This window comes from Hemitrygon akajei, chromosome 27 (genome assembly GCF_048418815.1).
Source record: "Hemitrygon akajei chromosome 27, sHemAka1.3, whole genome shotgun sequence".
Lineage (NCBI taxonomy): Eukaryota > Metazoa > Chordata > Chondrichthyes > Myliobatiformes > Dasyatidae > Hemitrygon > Hemitrygon akajei.
Window position 1 is genome coordinate 8,924,414 of NC_133150.1, and position 17,250 is coordinate 8,941,663.

Here is a 17,250-nt window from a genome sequence, read left to right on the forward strand (position 1 = left end):
TGCCATCTGCAAACTTACTAACTAGGTCTTATACATATCAGGTGTCAGAATCTGCTAGTCTGACATTTGCCTTATCAGCCACCTCAAAGTTTGAACTTTGAAAAGCCGCAGAACTGTAGTAGAAGTAAGACATCCTTATCATAAAAATAAATGCTTGAATGAAGAAGGTTATTGCAATCATAGCTTGAAGGCACTGATATTGTAGTCATTATGAACACCTGGCTTAAAAAGGGCCAGAAATGGCAGGTTAGCCTTACTAGTTACAGAGTTTTCAGATGAGATAGAGAGTGATTCTAAGTTACTTCATAGTACAAAGATAGTAGAAAGACAAAGGAATATAAAGTTCCAAACTGGAGCAAGATACATTTCTCTCTGGGTGAGAAATTATTTTGCAAAAGTGGACTGGAATTTGCTAATGTGTGATAGAACAATCTCAGAAAAATAGAAGGGACCTAAAAAGAAGTCAAAGAGAAGTCACTTCCACAAAGAGAAGTGGGAGAACTGCCAAATTGAACACCTCTGGATGACAACAACTAGTGGAAGTAGAATAAGACTATGTCAGATATCAAGAGCTTAGTACTGCAGAAAGCCTACAAGAATATGGCACATGCTGGGATGAAATGAGAAAGGAATTAGGAAAGTGAAGTGAAAGCAGAAAAAATGCTAGCAAGTAAAATAAAACCCAAATCCAAAACTGTTCTCTAAGTATATAAAGAGCAGCAGGATAGTTAAGGTAAGAGTACGGACTACTAGGGACCATGAAAAGTAACATGTTTAGCCGCAGTGGAATGTGAGTAAGGGGTTTATTTTGCTGCTGTCTTTACAAAAAGAAGCAAACTCTGCTGATAATTCAGTTAAGGACGAAATGTGTGAATCATTAAATAGAATAAACATAAGTCAACAAAATAAAATGTTTTAGCATTTTGGAAGCAGAGAACTCACCAGATATATCACCAGCTGTTAATAAAAGCATGGGAAGAAACTGAAGCAGCTCTGATCATCAATTTTCCATCAGTCATGGCTACAAGCGTGGTGCAGAAAGAATGTTTTTTGTATAGCTCAAAAGGGAATAAATAAATGGAGTCATCAGCGGTTTTCATGTAACACATACAAAATCCATCTCCCACCCACAGACCCATCTCCTTCCCACAGTCCCATCTCCTCCCCATAGTCCCATCTCCTCCCCACAGAACCATCTCCCCCCCCACAGACCCATCTCCTCCCTAACCCTGTCCCATCTCCTCCCCACAGTCCCATCTCCTCCTCACAAACCCATCTCCTCCCCACAGAACCATCTCCCCCCCCACAGACCCATCTCCTCCCTAACCCTGTCCCATCTCCTCCCCACAGTCCCACCTCCTCCCCAATCCTGTCCCATCTCCTCCCCACAAACCCATCTCCTCCCCACAGAACCATCTCCCCCCCCACAGACCCATCTCCTCCCTAACCCTGTCCCATCTCCTCCCCACAGTCCCATCTCCTCCCCACAAACCCATCTCCTCCCCACAGACCCATCTCCTCCCCACAAACCCATCTCCTCCCTAACCCTGTCCCATCTCCTCCCCACAGAACCATCTCCCCCCCCCCACAGACCCATCTCCTCCCTAACCCTGTCCCATCTCCTCCCCACAGTCCCATCTCCTCCCCACAAACCCATCTCCTCCCCACAGACCCATCTCCTCCCCAACCCTGTCTCATCGCCTCCCCACAGAACCATCTCCCCCCCCACAGACCTATCTCTTCTCTAACCCTGTCCCATCTCCTCCCCATAGTCCCATCTCCCCCCCCCACAGACCCACCTCCTCCCCACAAACCCATCTCCTCCCCACAGACCCATCTCCTCCCCACAGACCCATCTCCCCCCCCACAGACCTCTCTTCTCTAACCCTGTCCCATCACCTCCCCATAGTCCCATCTCCCTCCCCCACAGACCCACCTCCTCCCCAACCCTGTCCCATCTCCTCCCCACAGTCCCACCTCCTCCCCACAAACCCATCTCCTCCCCACAGACCCATCTCCCCCCCCACAGACCCACCTCCTCCCCAACCCTGTCCCATCGCCTCCCCACAGACCCACCTCCTCCCCACAAACCCATCTCCCCCCCCACAGACCCATCTCCTCCCTAACCCTGTCCCATCTCCTCCCCACAAACCCATCTCCCCCCCCACAGACCCATCTCCTCCCTAACCCTGTCCCATCTCCTCCCCATAGTCCCATCTCCCCCCCACAGACCCACCTCCTCCCCAACCCTGTCCCATCGCCTCCCCACAGACCCATCTCCTCCCCACAAACCCATCTCCTCCCCACAGACCCATCTCCCCCCCCACAGACCCATCTCCTCCCTAACCCTGTCCCATCTCCTCCCCACAAACCCATCTCCCCCCCCACAGACCCATCTCCTCCCTAACCCTGTCCCATCTCCTCCCCACAAACCCATCTCACCCCCACAGACCCATCTCCTCCCTAACCCTGTCCCATCTCCTCCCCACAGTCCCACCTCCTCCCCAACCCTGTCCCATCTCCTCCCCACAAACCCATCTCCTCCCCACAGTCCCATCTCCTCCCCATAGTCCCATCTCCTCCCCACAGACCTATCTCCCCTCCCCACTGTTACGAACCCCGTAACTGGGTCACTTACCAGCAAAGATAGAGAGGTCCGTTGAAGTCTGATGATACTATTTTTAACAGTATTTATTGATAAAAATACACAAAAATAATATCAATGCAAACATACAGATAATATACATCGTCAATACTAAATCTAAAAGCGCGGGTATAATAATAATCAATAAGAAATAACTCTATCGTTGTCTAGGGGATAATGTATTGTCCGATGGAAATATAAAAGTCACTCAAGTTCATTCAGGCTGCAGCTTTTGGTTGGAGAGAGAGAGGTGGATTTTTAGAACATGCCCGTTTTCCTTTTTATGATGTCGATCCTTCGAAATGTCGTTGGGGCTGGTTTCTCCTTTTTAGCTAAAGTCGTTCTTCCATGGTGAGGCCCACCAATTCCAAGGCAAATGGAAAAGGACGCACGTGGGCTCTCTACCGGCTGTCGCTATTACGCTGTCACGGGATTTCTAGCGTTTCTCCTGGTGCGTCAGAAGGGGTCGTTCCCCAGACCCTCTTTTATCCTTACTCACGGGGTCTCAGATGTCAATCAGGTTGGGATGATGCCAACCCCCAACCAGCCCACGTTGCTCATTCCTTGAGGGCGTCGATGAATAGCACAGTGCTCAATACACAATTCCGTCTCCAAGAGACAATGGCCGTTTCCCGTGGCTTTGTATCGCTGAGAGGCCAGGACATTCCAAACCCCTTGTGGATTCTGCATGTCTTTCTCTCATTTCCTGGGTCTCCTGACCTGAATTAATAGCGATCTTGTGATTCTCAAAAAGGAGGGGGCTACTTTGTACCCTTCGGCCCCTCAGAGTTGGGGCACAGGCGTAACACCACAAACCCATCTCCTGTTCCCACAAACCCATCTCCCCTCCCCACAAACCCATCTCCTCTCCACAAACCCATCTCCCCTCCCACAAACCCATCTCCTCCTCACAGTCCCATCTCCTCCCCAACACTGTCCCATCTCCTCCCCACAGAACCATCTCCTCCCCCACAGACCCATCTCCTCCCTATCCCTGTCCCATCTCCTCCCCACAAACCCATCTCCCCTCCCACAAACCCATCTCCTCCTCACAGTCTCATCTCCTCCCCAACACTGTCCCATCTCCTCCCCACAGAACCATCTCCTCCCCCATAGACCCATCTCCTCCCTAACCCTGTCCCATCTCCTCCCTACAGACCCATCTCCTCCCCACAGTCCCATCTCCTCCCCACAAACCCATCTCCTCCCCACAGACCCATCTCCCCTCCCCACAGTCCCATCTCCTCCCCCACAGACCCATCTGTTTCCCCACAGACCCATCTCACTCCCCACAGAGCCATCTCCCCTCCCCACAGAACCATCTCCTCCCTAACCCTGTCCCATCTCCTCCCTACAGACCCATCTCCTCCCCACAGACCCATCTCCCCTCCCTACAGACCCATCTCCTCCCCACAGTCCCATCTCCGCTCTCCACAAACCCATCTCCCCTCTCCACAAACCCATCTCCCCTCCCACAAACCCATCTCCTCCCCACAGTCCCATCTCCTCCCCACAAACCCATCTCCTCCCCACAGACCCATCTCCTCCCCACAAACCCATCTCCTCCCTAACCCTGTCCCATCTCCTCCCCACAGAACTATCTCCCCCCCCACAGACCTATCTCTTCTCTAACCCTGTCCCATCTCCTCCCCATAGTCCCATCTCCACCCCCCCACAGACCCACCTCCTCCCCAACCCTGTCTCATCGCCTCCCCACAGACCCACCTCCTCCCCACAAACCCATCTCCTCCCCACAGACCCATCTCCTCCCCCACAGACCCATCTCCTCCCCATAGTCCCATCTCCCCCCCCACAGACCTATCTCTTCTCTAACCCTGTCCCATCTCCTCCCCATAGTCCCATCTCCACCCCCCACAGACCCACCTCCTCCCCAACCCTGTCTCATCGCCTCCCCACAGACCCACCTCCTCCCCACAAACCCATCTCCTCCCTAACCCTGTCCCATCTCCTCCCCACAGAACCATCTCCCCCCCCACAGACCCATCTCCTCCCTAACCCTGTCCCATCTCCTCCCCACAAACCCATCTCCTCCCCACAAACCCATCTCCTCCCCACAGACCCATCTCCTCCCCACAAACCCATCTCCTCCCTAACCCTGTCCCATCTCCTCCCCACAGAACCATTTCCCCCCCCACAGACCTATCTCTTCTCTAACCCTGTCCCATCTCCTCCCCATAGTCCCATCTCCCCCCCCCCACAGACCCACCTCCTCCCCAACCCTGTCTCATCGCCTCCCCACAGACCCACCTCCTCCCCACAAACCCATCTCCTCCCTAACCCTGTCCCATCTCCTCCCCACAGAACCATCTCCCCCCCCACAGACCCATCTCCTCCCTAACCCTGTCCCATCTCCTCCCCACAAACCCATCTCACCCCCACAGACCCATCTCCTCCCTAACCCTGTCCCATCTCCTCCCCACAGTCCCACCTCCTCCCCAACCCTGTCCCATCTCCTCCCCACAAACCCATCTCCTCCCCACAGTCCCATCTCCTCCCCATAGTCCCATCTCCTCCCCACAGACCTATCTCCCCTCCCCACTGTTACGAACCCCGTAACTGGGTCACTTACCAGCAAAGATAGAGAGGTCCGTTGAAGTCTGATGATACTATTTTTAACAGTATTTATTGATAAAAATACACAAAAATAATATCAATGCAAACATACAGATAATATACGTCGTCAATACTAAATCTAAAAGCGCGGGTATAATAATAATCAATAAGAAATAACTCTATCGTTGTCTAGGGGATAATGTATTGTCCGATGGAAATATAAAAGTCACTCAAGTTCATTCAGGCTGCAGCTTTTGGTTGGAGAGAGAGAGGTGGATTTTTAGAACATGCCCGTTTTCCTTTTTATGATGTCGATCCTTCAAAATGTCGTTGGGGCTGGTTTCTCCTTTTTAGCTAAAGTCGTTCTTCCGTGGTGAGGCCCACCAATTCCAAGGCAAATGGAAAAGGACGCACGTGGGCTCTCTACCGGCTGTCGCTATTACACTGTCACGGGATTTCTAGCGTTTCTCCTGGTGCGTCAGAAGGGGTCGTTCCCCAGACCCTCTTTTATCCTTACTCACGGGGTCTCAGATGTCAATCAGGTTGGGATGATGCCAACCCCCAACCAGCCCACGTTGCTCATTCCTTGAGGGCGTCGATGAATAGCACAGTGCTCAATACACAATTCCGTCTCCAAGAGACAATGGCCGTTTCCCGTGGCTTTGTATCGCTGAGAGGCCAGGACATTCCAAACCCCTTGTGGATTCTGCATGTCTTTCTCTCATTTCCTGGGTCTCCTGACCTGAATTAATAGCGATCTTGTGATTCTCAAAAAGGAGGGGGCTACTTTGTACCCTTCGGCCCCTCAGAGTTGGGGCACAGGCGTAACACCACAAACCCATCTCCTGTTCCCACAAACCCATCTCCCCTCCCCACAAACCCATCTCCTCTCCACAAACCCATCTCCCCTCCCACAAACCCATATCCTCCTCACAGTCTCATCTCCTCCCCAACACTGTCCCATCTCCTCCCCACAGAACCATCTCCTCCCCCATAGACCCATCTCCTCCCTAACCCTGTCCCATCTCCTCCCTACAGACCCATCTCCTCCCCACAGTCCCATCTCCTCCCCACAAACCCATCTCCTCCCCACAGACCCATCTCCCCTCCCCACAGTCCCATCTCCTCCCCCACAGACCCATCTGTTTCCCCACAGACCCATCTCACTCCCCACAGAACCATCTCCCCTCCCCACAGAACCATCTCCTCCCTAACCCTGTCCCATCTCCTCCCAACAGACCCATCTCCTCCCCACAGACCCATCTCCCCTCCCTACAGACTCATCTCCTCCCCACAGTCCCATCTCCCCTCCCACAAACCCATCTCCTCCCCACAGTCCCATCTCCTCCCCACAGACCCATCTGTTTCCCTACAGACCCATCTGTTTCCCCACAGAACCATCTGTTTCCCTACAGACCCATCTGTTTCCCCACAGACCCATCTCCCCTCCCCACAGAACCATCTCACTCCCCACAGACCCATCTCACTCCCCGCAAGGTTGTTATGTTATGTTTGTATATTTTGACTGTCAAGCTTCCCTGTGTGTTAAGTATTGTACGTAATGTGAGAGGACATTCTAAGTAGAAGAGTTACAAGGAAAATAAACAGCTGCATGTTTGTTCCTCACCTATCTCTCATGTGTGTTATTCACAGCCAGTACCACAAACATAACAAGTGGCCAAAAGATGACAAGTCCTCACGTGATATTTATTGTTTTGTTCTCTTCTGCAAGACAAGTCTGTATGCAACATTGGCCGTGTACCACTTGTGATCGATAGGAAGGCACCGCACACCATGGCAAACTGATCACAGGAAGTGTGGTGAGTGAAGAACCCAAAGGGTGAGAACAAGAATGGGACGATTAAATAAAACAAATGGGACCATAAGATATAGGAGCAGAATTTGGACATTTGGCCATTTGAATCTGCTCTGCCATTTCATCCTGGCTGATCCAGTTTTCCTGTCAGCCCCAATCTCCTGCTTTTTCCTCGTATCCCTTCACATCCTGAACAATCAAAATTCAATCAACCTCTGCCTTAATTATATATAAAGACTTGGCCTCCACAGCTGCCTGTGGCAAAGGATTCCACAGAGTCACCACTGGGTAAAGGAATTCCTCCTAATTTTTGTTCTAAAAGGACACCCCCCCCCCCCCCATTGTGAGGCTGTGTCTTCTGGTCTTAGACTCTCCCATCGCAGGAAACATCCTCTCCACATCCACTCTGTAAAGGCCTTTCACCATTTGATAGGTTTCAATGAGGTGTCACCCCTCATTCTTCTGAATTCTAGTGAATACAGGCCCAGAGCTATCAGAAGATTTTCATATGACAAGCCCTTCAATCCTGGAATCATTTTCGTGTACCTCCTTTGAACCTTCTCCAGTTTCAACACAGAAGAGAGGGAGAGAGAGACAGATAAGACTATTTAACTTCTTTGGAATGGGATTGTGTTTGAAAATGGCCACAGTGTTTGGAAGTATGGGGCTGTATGATGAAATGACAGAGCAATAGAGTTCATATACTGAAAGACTTAAATATTTTGCATTGGCAAATCAAATTTTAGATGTTAGAATAGAATAGAACTTTGTTGTCATAGCTCAAGTCAACGAGATTGCAGTGCCACTCCAGTCTGTGCAAAACAGATATTTACAATGCTTATGGTACAGCTTAATAATAAAAAATAATTCCCATGTTTACATGTACAAATGGCCTTGAGAGTTCATAACACTCTAAGGCCATTAGTAAGCTAGGGTGTGGCATTATTCTGCTGCACAACAGCGCTGGGGAAGAAGCTGTTTTTCAGTCTTACTGCCTCGGCTAAGATGTTTCGTATCAGACAGTGTCTAAGATGGGATATTTTTTATTATTAAGCTGTACCATAAGCATTGTAAATATCTGTTTTGCACAGACTGGAGTGGCACTGCAATCTCGTTGACTTGAGCAATGACAACAAAGTTCTATTCTATTCTAACATCTAAAATTTGATTTGCCAATGCAAAATATTTAAGTCTTTCAGTATATGAACTCTATTGCTCTGTCATTTCATCATAATGATATTACAAGCATGCCGCAGCCATCAAGATTTGTAGATTGCAGTTCCGGTAGTTGAATCCCATTGATATGCTGAGCTGTCAAAATCATCCATTGGAGTGCTTTAGGATCTGTCTTGCTGCAGTTAGGGTACCACATTGTCATTCCATATGTCAGTATGCTCTATCAAATATCAATAAAAGTTGGTCAGCAATTTCTGGGGCAGATTAGCTCTCCTTAAGCACCTCAGGTAGTGTAGTCACTGTTGTGCCTTCCCTGCTATTGGAGTTGTGTTGATGGACCAAGAGAATGATGCTCATCCCCTAAAACTTGAAACTAGGAACTCTTCCCATCACCTCAGCATTTATGAATAGTGGTGCTTGTTCAGGATCCCTTGTCTTCCTGAAGTCAAGATACATTTCTTTTGTCTCCTTGATATTGAGAAATAGGTTGTGGCTCCCAGTTTCGGCACCTCCCCCTGTGCGCAGATTTATTACAGTTTGTGATTAGGCCAATCAATTTGATGGTTGAGTTTGTAGTATGCGCAGGAGTGAGAGTAGAGAAGTGGGCTCAGTACACACTCCTGTGGGGAGCACTGCTCAGGGTTAGGGGGTGGGGGGGTGTTTGATGTGCACTTGCCTAGTTTCACCTTTTGGGTGCGATTAGTGAAGAAGTCCAAGATCCAATTACAGGTTGATGAGCAAGACCTAGATTGTGGAGCTTGACAGTCAATTTGTTCGGTACTATGGTGTTAAAGGCCAAGCAGTAATCAATGAAAGGCATCTTTCCATCGGTGTATTTGTGCACCAGGTATTCCAAGACAGTATGAAGGGCGATAGAAATGGTGCTTCCAGTGGATCTATTCACCTTGTGGGCAAACTGGTGCTGGTCCATGGTAGCTAGGATTGCGTCCTTGATGTGGGACGTGACCAATCTTTCCAAGCACTTGGCAACTATAGGAGTGAGTGCCACCAGTCTGTAGTCATTAAGATATGTTGCTGCAGATGATATTTGTGTTCCAATTTTTCTGACTATAATGGGTGCAAAAATGTTTAATTTATTATACAGCCTAGTGCAATCTGCTAAGCCTCATGATAAGCCTTATGAGGACTTAATTAAAGTGTTAAAGAACTACCATTCATTTAAATCTTTGATTCTTGTTGAGATGTTTAGATTTCACAAAAGGAATCAGGAGGAAGGTGAGTATATTTAACAGTTTGTGGCAGTGCTGAAGCAATTGTTTGAACACTAATTTTGGACAGTCGCTGAATGATGATAGACTTGTATATGGTCTGCATACTGAGGTAACTGAGAAACATTTGCTTACAGAAGACAGATTAACATTACAGAAGGTCATTGAGATTAGTCCATCTATGGAGATGGCAGCTAAAGAAGCATGGGTATTAAGTGCATCTTCCCAAGTTCATAAAGTTTCTAATGATTTTAAGAATAAGACACCTATTGGCAATCAGTGTACTGTTGTGGCAAAATTGGACATTCAGCAAAAGAATGTTTGTATAAGGATTTAGATTGCCAAAGCTGTGGCAAAAAGGGACATATTGAACAGGTCTGTAAAAGTAAAAAGACACTGTCAACCAAAAACACTGAAACAAAGAAAAATGAGTTCTGGAAAAAACAAAAGAAACGTGAACAAGATGGAGCACACTGAGGATGTACTGAGTGACTCTCACACTGTGGCTGAAGAAACTTTGTATGTTTTATCTGTTTCAGGACATTGGGTCACCCTGATGTTGGATGGGGCCACAGTGAGGATGCAGGGGGACATGGGTGCTGCAGTATCGCTGCTATCAGAGACAATTTACAAGGAGAAATTGCAGTATCTCACCCCAGAAAGGGCTAATCTGACTTGCACTGGTGAGGTTGTTCCAGTGAGGGGAGTTGTACATGTTACAGTGGAGATTAACAAACAGAGAAAGAGACTTCCACTGTACGTCGTCACGGGTGGTTATCCAGCGATTCTGGGCCGCTCGTGGTTGGAGCAGTTCAAGCTCAACGGGCACAAAGGTGTCACCGGACACTGGACCACTGGGTCGGAGAACTGGTTTACAAGAAGTGTTGAAGAAACATACAGAAGTGCCCTAAAAAGGAAGTGTCTTCAAGACTTTATGAAGACTTCAAGGTAATCATGAACCCAGCTCTTACAACTGAACAATACCCTCTTCCCCTCATTGGACCTTTTGGCCAGAGGACGGATATTTAGCAAGATTGACTTATGTCAAGTGTACTTGCATGTGGAGCCAGACACATAGTGACTCACAAAGGAATGTTCAGCTACCTAAGGCTTCTGTTTGGCATCACTTCTGCTCCCGCACTTTTTCAGCGAGTAATGGATCAGATCTTGAGTGGGTTGACATGCTATTTGGATGTCTTACTCATTACTGGGAAAATGAGAGCGAGCACCTACAAAACTCGGAAGCTACACTACACAGACTCAAGGAATATGGGCTAGGGCAAGGGGGCATTCTTTTGATTGAATATTTGGGCCATATAATCAATAACTTGTTTGACTTTTAGAGGAGGTAAAAAGGAGGATCAATGAGGGAAGTGCATTTAAAGTTGTCTATATGGACTTCAGCAAGGCTTTGATAAGGTCCTACATAGCAGGCTGGTTTAAAAAAAAGATGCATGAATCTAAGGGAGGGAGTCAACTGTCTCTGTGGTAAGAAGTGGAGAGTAATGACTGTGAGAGGAAGACCAGTGAAATTCCATAAGGCTCAGCATCAGTCCATTGCCTTTTGTTGTAATTATTAATAATTGAGACTTAAATGTAGTAAATAACAAAAGGAAAGTTAGCAAATAATAAAAATGAAGGCCAAATAATAGACTGAACAAAAGAAACCATGCACCCTCGGCAGAATATAAATGATCTGTGCAGATGACAGAAAAGAGAAAAAGTGGGATTTAATCCATAAGAATGTGAGGTAATGGCTTTGGGGTGATGCCACTATGCAAGTAAATAAAACATACAGTAAATAGCAGATTTTTGTAAATATGAAGGAACCGTTGGACCTTAAAGGCACCAGAATAGATAGATAAGGCGATTGATAATGCAATAAAAGATTTCTCTTATTAGCCAAGGCTCAGGTGCTCTTAAACTATGGTTATTTTCAGCATATTTTGATTTTACTTCATATTTTTAGCATTAGTGTTGACTTCTGATGAAAGATATGTTGCTTCATAAACTATTAATTCAACAATAAAACTTAGATAAAACTAATGCTTTGCACCATTCCTAACAAGAAATTTTGAATGGAAGCAAATAAGAAACACAGCCATTAATAGTACTCTCTTTTAGAAAAATAAACAGTTTGTAAGCATACTTTTAACATTGAAATGCTCATCAACAATACAAGTTGGCTATGTTTTCATTTCTGAATCAGGATTCAGCTCAGTGAAGAATTTATACAGAACATTTTTTCATATTTGTATTTTATTTTTCATTCAATAAATTAATTTAAATGAGGACAGAAACTATATTAATCAAAGTGCCTCCTCTTCTTTATTTGATATTAGTGGATCAGCTTCCAGCAGCTGGGAAAGAACTGCATGAAATCCAGTTTTCCAGCGCATTGGACCCCTACCAGTTTACGTAACACCCAAATTGGTTCACCACTCATGCCATAGCCTCCGCCCTTAACACAGTCCTGTCCCACCTAGACAATGGTGTCTCCTATGTCACAATGCTGTTCTGCTTTCAGTTTCCCAAGAAGCTGGTGGGAAAACTGCCCATGTTGGCTCTCAACACCTCCTGCTTGGACTTACTGATGAAGGGACCACAGACAGACAGTATTGGCAGCAATATCTCTGGCTCCATCACGCTGAGCACCAGAGCCCCCGGGGGCTGCATGCTCAGCTTGCAGCTGTTCACACTGCTAATGCCCGACTGTACTGCCAAATCCAGTTCCAAACACATCATTAAGTTCGCTGATCACACAATAGTGTCACATCAACGAAGGTGAAATGGCACACGGGGAGGAAGTAGAGCAATTTGCGGCTGGTGTAAACACAATAACCTGGGCAAGACCAAAGAGATGATTGTGGACTTCAGGAAGGTTCAGGCTGACCACTCCATGGAAGGATCAGGAGCACCGAGCTCCATGGCTTGCACATAACTGACAATCTCACCTATACCCTTAACACCACCTCCTGAACCAAGAGAGCACAGCAGTGTCTGCACTTCCTGAGGATTGTCAGGCAAGTGAGGCTCCCTCACTCCCTCCATTCTCTCCACGTTCTACTGAAGCACCAGTGAGAGTGACCTGACTGGCTGCATCAGCATCAGCTATAGGAATTGCAATGTATCACATCGCAAGGTCCTGTAAAGGATTTTGAGGACTGCTTAAATGTCATCAGGGTCTCCCATATCCCTCCCACTCAGGGCATACATATCAGAAGTGCTACATAAGCAGTGCCTTCAGCACTGTCAAACACCCCTCCCATCCTTCCCACAATCTTTTCAACTCCTGCCATCAAGCAGAAGGTACTGCAGCATAAGGACCAGAGCTGTCAGACTGGGTAACAGCTTCTTTACCAAGGCTGTTAATCTCCTGCTGCCCCCCAGCACACATATACACCGTCTGATTGCCCTGCCAAAACTCCCCCCCCCCCCAACTCAGACACTCTGGCATCTGGCACTGATCATTTTTCATCTGGTATTGCTGCAGTTTCACTTATTTATGCCATTCTGTACTTTATTATAACAAGTGCCAGTATCATTATACTGTCTTACATAACATGCCCCTTGCACTGTATGTTACCTGTCCATCTTTAGGGGTTCCATAAGGTTGGTACAGCCATGGGAGGTAGAGGGGACAAGCTCCCATTACCCATTAAATGTTCACAATGACACGTGTCTCAATACCCCAGACAACTAAGTGCAGCTCCCGGCCTTCACATGTGGCTTAGCTACTAAGCCTAGTGGAAGTTTTCACTGACAGGCAAAAGTAGGTTACTGGCGCCTTAAAACCAGTCACTTCAGGCAGATAGGGCTCATCAGCCATGATTGGCAGCTCATCTAGGAGAGGGAAAACTCTGATCTCAAACCTTTGTCGCCTTTCAGCTATACCAACTCATGGGGAAGGCTTCGGGATTAAATCCCGAGGAAAAATCCAGAGCTGGAATCCCTAAGGTAGTCCTACATTGAATTCAACTCTGACTGACAAATCCTGTAATGCTGCTGGTGCCCAACTGTATTGGGCTCTGCCATTCCTTTTGATTCCTCAGCTGCGTGGAGCAGGACAGTTGGCTTGCTCTCCGTATCATTTCATTGGCTCTTCACACAACCCTGGAGCATCTGGACAGCAAAGATGCCTATACCAGGATGCTCTTTATTGATTACCCCTCTAAACTAATCAGTAAACTCCAAGACCTGGGCCTCAATACCCCCTTGTGCAATTGGATCCTGGATTTCCTCACTTGTAGACCCCAGTCAGTCCGGATTGGCAACAACATCTCCTCTACAATCTCCATCAGCACAGGAACACCACAAGGTTGTGTGCTTTGGCCCCCTGCTCTACTCGCTTTACACCTGTGACTGTGAGGCTAAGTACGGCTCCAACACCACATAAAAGTTTGCTGATGACACTACTGTTGTGGGCTGTATCAAAGGCGGTGATGAATCAGCATACAGGAGGGAGATTGAAAACTTGGCTGAGTGGTGTAATAACAACAATCTTTCACTCAATGTCTTAAGGCCAAGGAACTGATTGTAGATTTCAGGAGAGGGAAACCAGAGGTCCATGAGTCAGTAATCATTGGAGGATCAGAAGAGGAGAGGGTCAGTAACTTTGAATTCTTGGATGTCACCATCTCAGAGGACCTGTCCTGGACCCATCATATAAATATAATTGTAAAGAAAGCACAACAGTGCTTCTACTTCCTCAGGAGTCTGTGGAGATTCGGCACGTCATCAAAGGCCTTGGCAAACTTTTACAATGTGTGGTGGAAAGTGTTCTGACTGGCTGCATTACGGCTTGGTATGGGAACACCAATGCCTTTGAGTGGAAAATCCTACAAAAAGTAGATGATTCAGCTCACTACATCATGGGCAAAACCCTCGCAACTATTGAGCATGAAACGTTGCCGTTGAGAAGCAGCATCCATCGTCAAAGATCCTCACTCCCCAGGCCATGCTGTTTTCTTGCTGCTGCCATCAGGTAGAAGGTACAAATACCTCAAGACTCGTACCACCAAGTTCAGGAGCAATTACTACCTCTCAAACATCGGGCTCTTGAACAAAAGGGGATAACTATATTCATTCCACTTCTGATGTTCCCATAACCAAAGGTCTCACTTTAAGGTCTCTTTATCTTGTTATTTATTTATATCTGCATCTGTACAGTTTGTTGTCCATTGATCCTGTTTACAGTTACTGTTCTAAAGATTTGCTAAGTATGCCCACAGAAAAAGAATCTCAGGGTTGTATGTGGTGGCATGTGTATACTCTGATAATAAATTTTACTTTGAACTTTGATATCGTACTGTCCTGGCTTGTGCATCATGTAGACAGCTAAGACACAATATCCATGGTTGACCCCAACCAATGAGGGCCTCAATGTTCAGGTCTTGCCACTCAGGGCTAGTGTTAATATTATTTTATGACCCTATGTGCTGGGTCATAACAATATGTACTGTGTGTGACTATATAGTATATACTGTGTTTTGTACCTTGGCCTCAAAGTAATCATGTCTCGTTTAGCTTTGTTTCTCAATTCCACTTTGTCCCAATCCCTCATCAGCAGGGTAGGGTGTTTTGTTTTCTCAACTTGGGCCATAAACTCCTTTGACAACCGATAACCAAATGCCTCCTAAACAGGGGTCATCTCCAAGGTTACTCGTTATATTGAAGGGATAGGAAGGTAGACAGAGGGGGTGGCATGGCTCTACTGGTAAAGAGTGGCATCAAATCAGTAGAAAGATGTGACATAGTATTGGAAGATGTTGCGTCCTTGTGGGTTGAGTTAAGAAACTGCAAGGGTAAAAGGACATTGATGGCAGTTACATACAGGTCTCGGGACAGTGGCTGGGAGGGGGGGGACCACAGGTTACAACAGGAAATAGAAAAAGCAAGTCAAAGGGGCAATATTATGTTCATCATGGGAGATTTTAACATGCAGTTTAATTGTGAAAATCAGGTTGGAAATGGATCTCAGCAGAGTGAGTTTGTTGAATGCTTAAGAGAGAGTTTTTTAGATCAGTTTGTTGTTGAGCCTACTAGGGGATCAGCTATACTGGATTGGGTGTTAAGTAATGAAGTGGAGGCGATTAGTGAGCTTAAGGTAAAAGAACCCTTAGGAACCAGTGATCACAATATGATTGTTTTCAACTTGAAATTTGACAGGGAGAAAGTAAAGTCTGATGTAGCAGTATTACAGTGGAGTAAAGGAAATGACAGTGGTATGAGAGAGGAGTTGGCCAAAGTAAACTGGAAGGAGCTGATGGCAGGGATGTCAGCAGAGCAGCAATGGTGTGTGTTTCTGGAAAAAATGAGGAGGGTGCGGGACATGTGTATTCCAAAAATGAAGAAATACGCAAATGGTAAAATAGTACAACCATGGCTGACAAGGGAAGTCAAAGCTAATGTAAAAGCAAAAGAAAGGGCATACCACAAAGCAAAAATTAGTGGGAAAATAGAAGACTGGGAAATTTAAAAAAACCCTACAGAGAGCAACTAAAAAAATCATTGGAAGGGAAAAGATGAAACATGAAAGCAAGCTGGCAAATAATATCGAAGTGGGTAGTATAAGTTTTTACAAGTATGTTAAAAGTAAAAGAGAAATGAGAATGGAGATAGGACCACTAGAAAATGAGGCAGGGGAAATAATAACAGGGGACAAGGAGGTGGCTGATGAACTAAACGAGTATTTTGCATCAGTCTTCACTGTGGAAGACAGTAGCAGTGTGCCTGATGTTGTAATGCGTGAAGGAAGAGAAGTCTGTTACCAGAGAGAAGGTGCTCAAAAAGCTGAAAGACCTAACAGTACATCAGTCACCCAGATCAGAGGAACTGCACCCTAGGGTTCTTTTAGAGGTAGCGTCAGAGATTGTGGTGGCATTAGAAATGCTCTTTCAAAAATCATTCTACTCTGGAATGGTGCCAGTAGACTGGATAATTGCAAATGTTATTCCACTCTTTAAGAAAGGAGGAAGGCAGCAGTAAGGAAATTAAAGACCAGTTAGCCTGACCTCAGTGGTTAGGAAGATGTTAGATTCAATTGTTAAGGAATGAAGTGATAGAGTACTTGGAGATACAGGACAAGATAGTACAAAGTCAGCATGGTTTCCTTCAGGGAAAATCCTGCCTGACGAACCTGTTGGAATTCTTTGAGGAGATTACAAGTAGGATAGATAAAGGGGGATGCAGTGGATGTTGTATATTTGGACTTTGACAAGATGCCACACATGAAGCTACAAGAAAGTTACTGACATGGTTAGAGCACTGGCTGATTGGTAGGAGGCAGCGAGGTAGCCTCATCTCATGGTCCTCCAGAATAGACCCAGACACCATGAGGTCCCAGGAGCCAGAGTCTGAGGTGTTCCTGGAAGCATCCACAATATCTTGAAAAGGGAGGGTGAGCAGCCAGAAGTCGTGGTACATATTGCTACCAATGACATAGGAATAAAAAGGGAGGGGGTCCTGAGAAAAGAATATAGGGAGTTAGGAAGGCAGCTGAGAAGCAGGACCTCAAGAATAGTAATCTTGGGATTGCTGCCTGTGCCACACGACAGTGGGGATAGGAATAGAATGAGGTGGCAGATAAATGCGTGGCTGAAGAATTGGAGCAGGGGGCAGAAATGTAGTTTTCTGGATACTTGAGAACTCTTCTGGGGCATGTGGGACGTGTATAGAAGGAACGGGTTGCACTTGAATCAGAAGAGGACAAATATTCTTGCAGGCAGGTTTACTCGAGCTGTTGCGAGTGGTTTAAACTAATATGGTGAGGGAATGGGAACCAGGATGATAGAGCTCCGAATTAGCCAGCA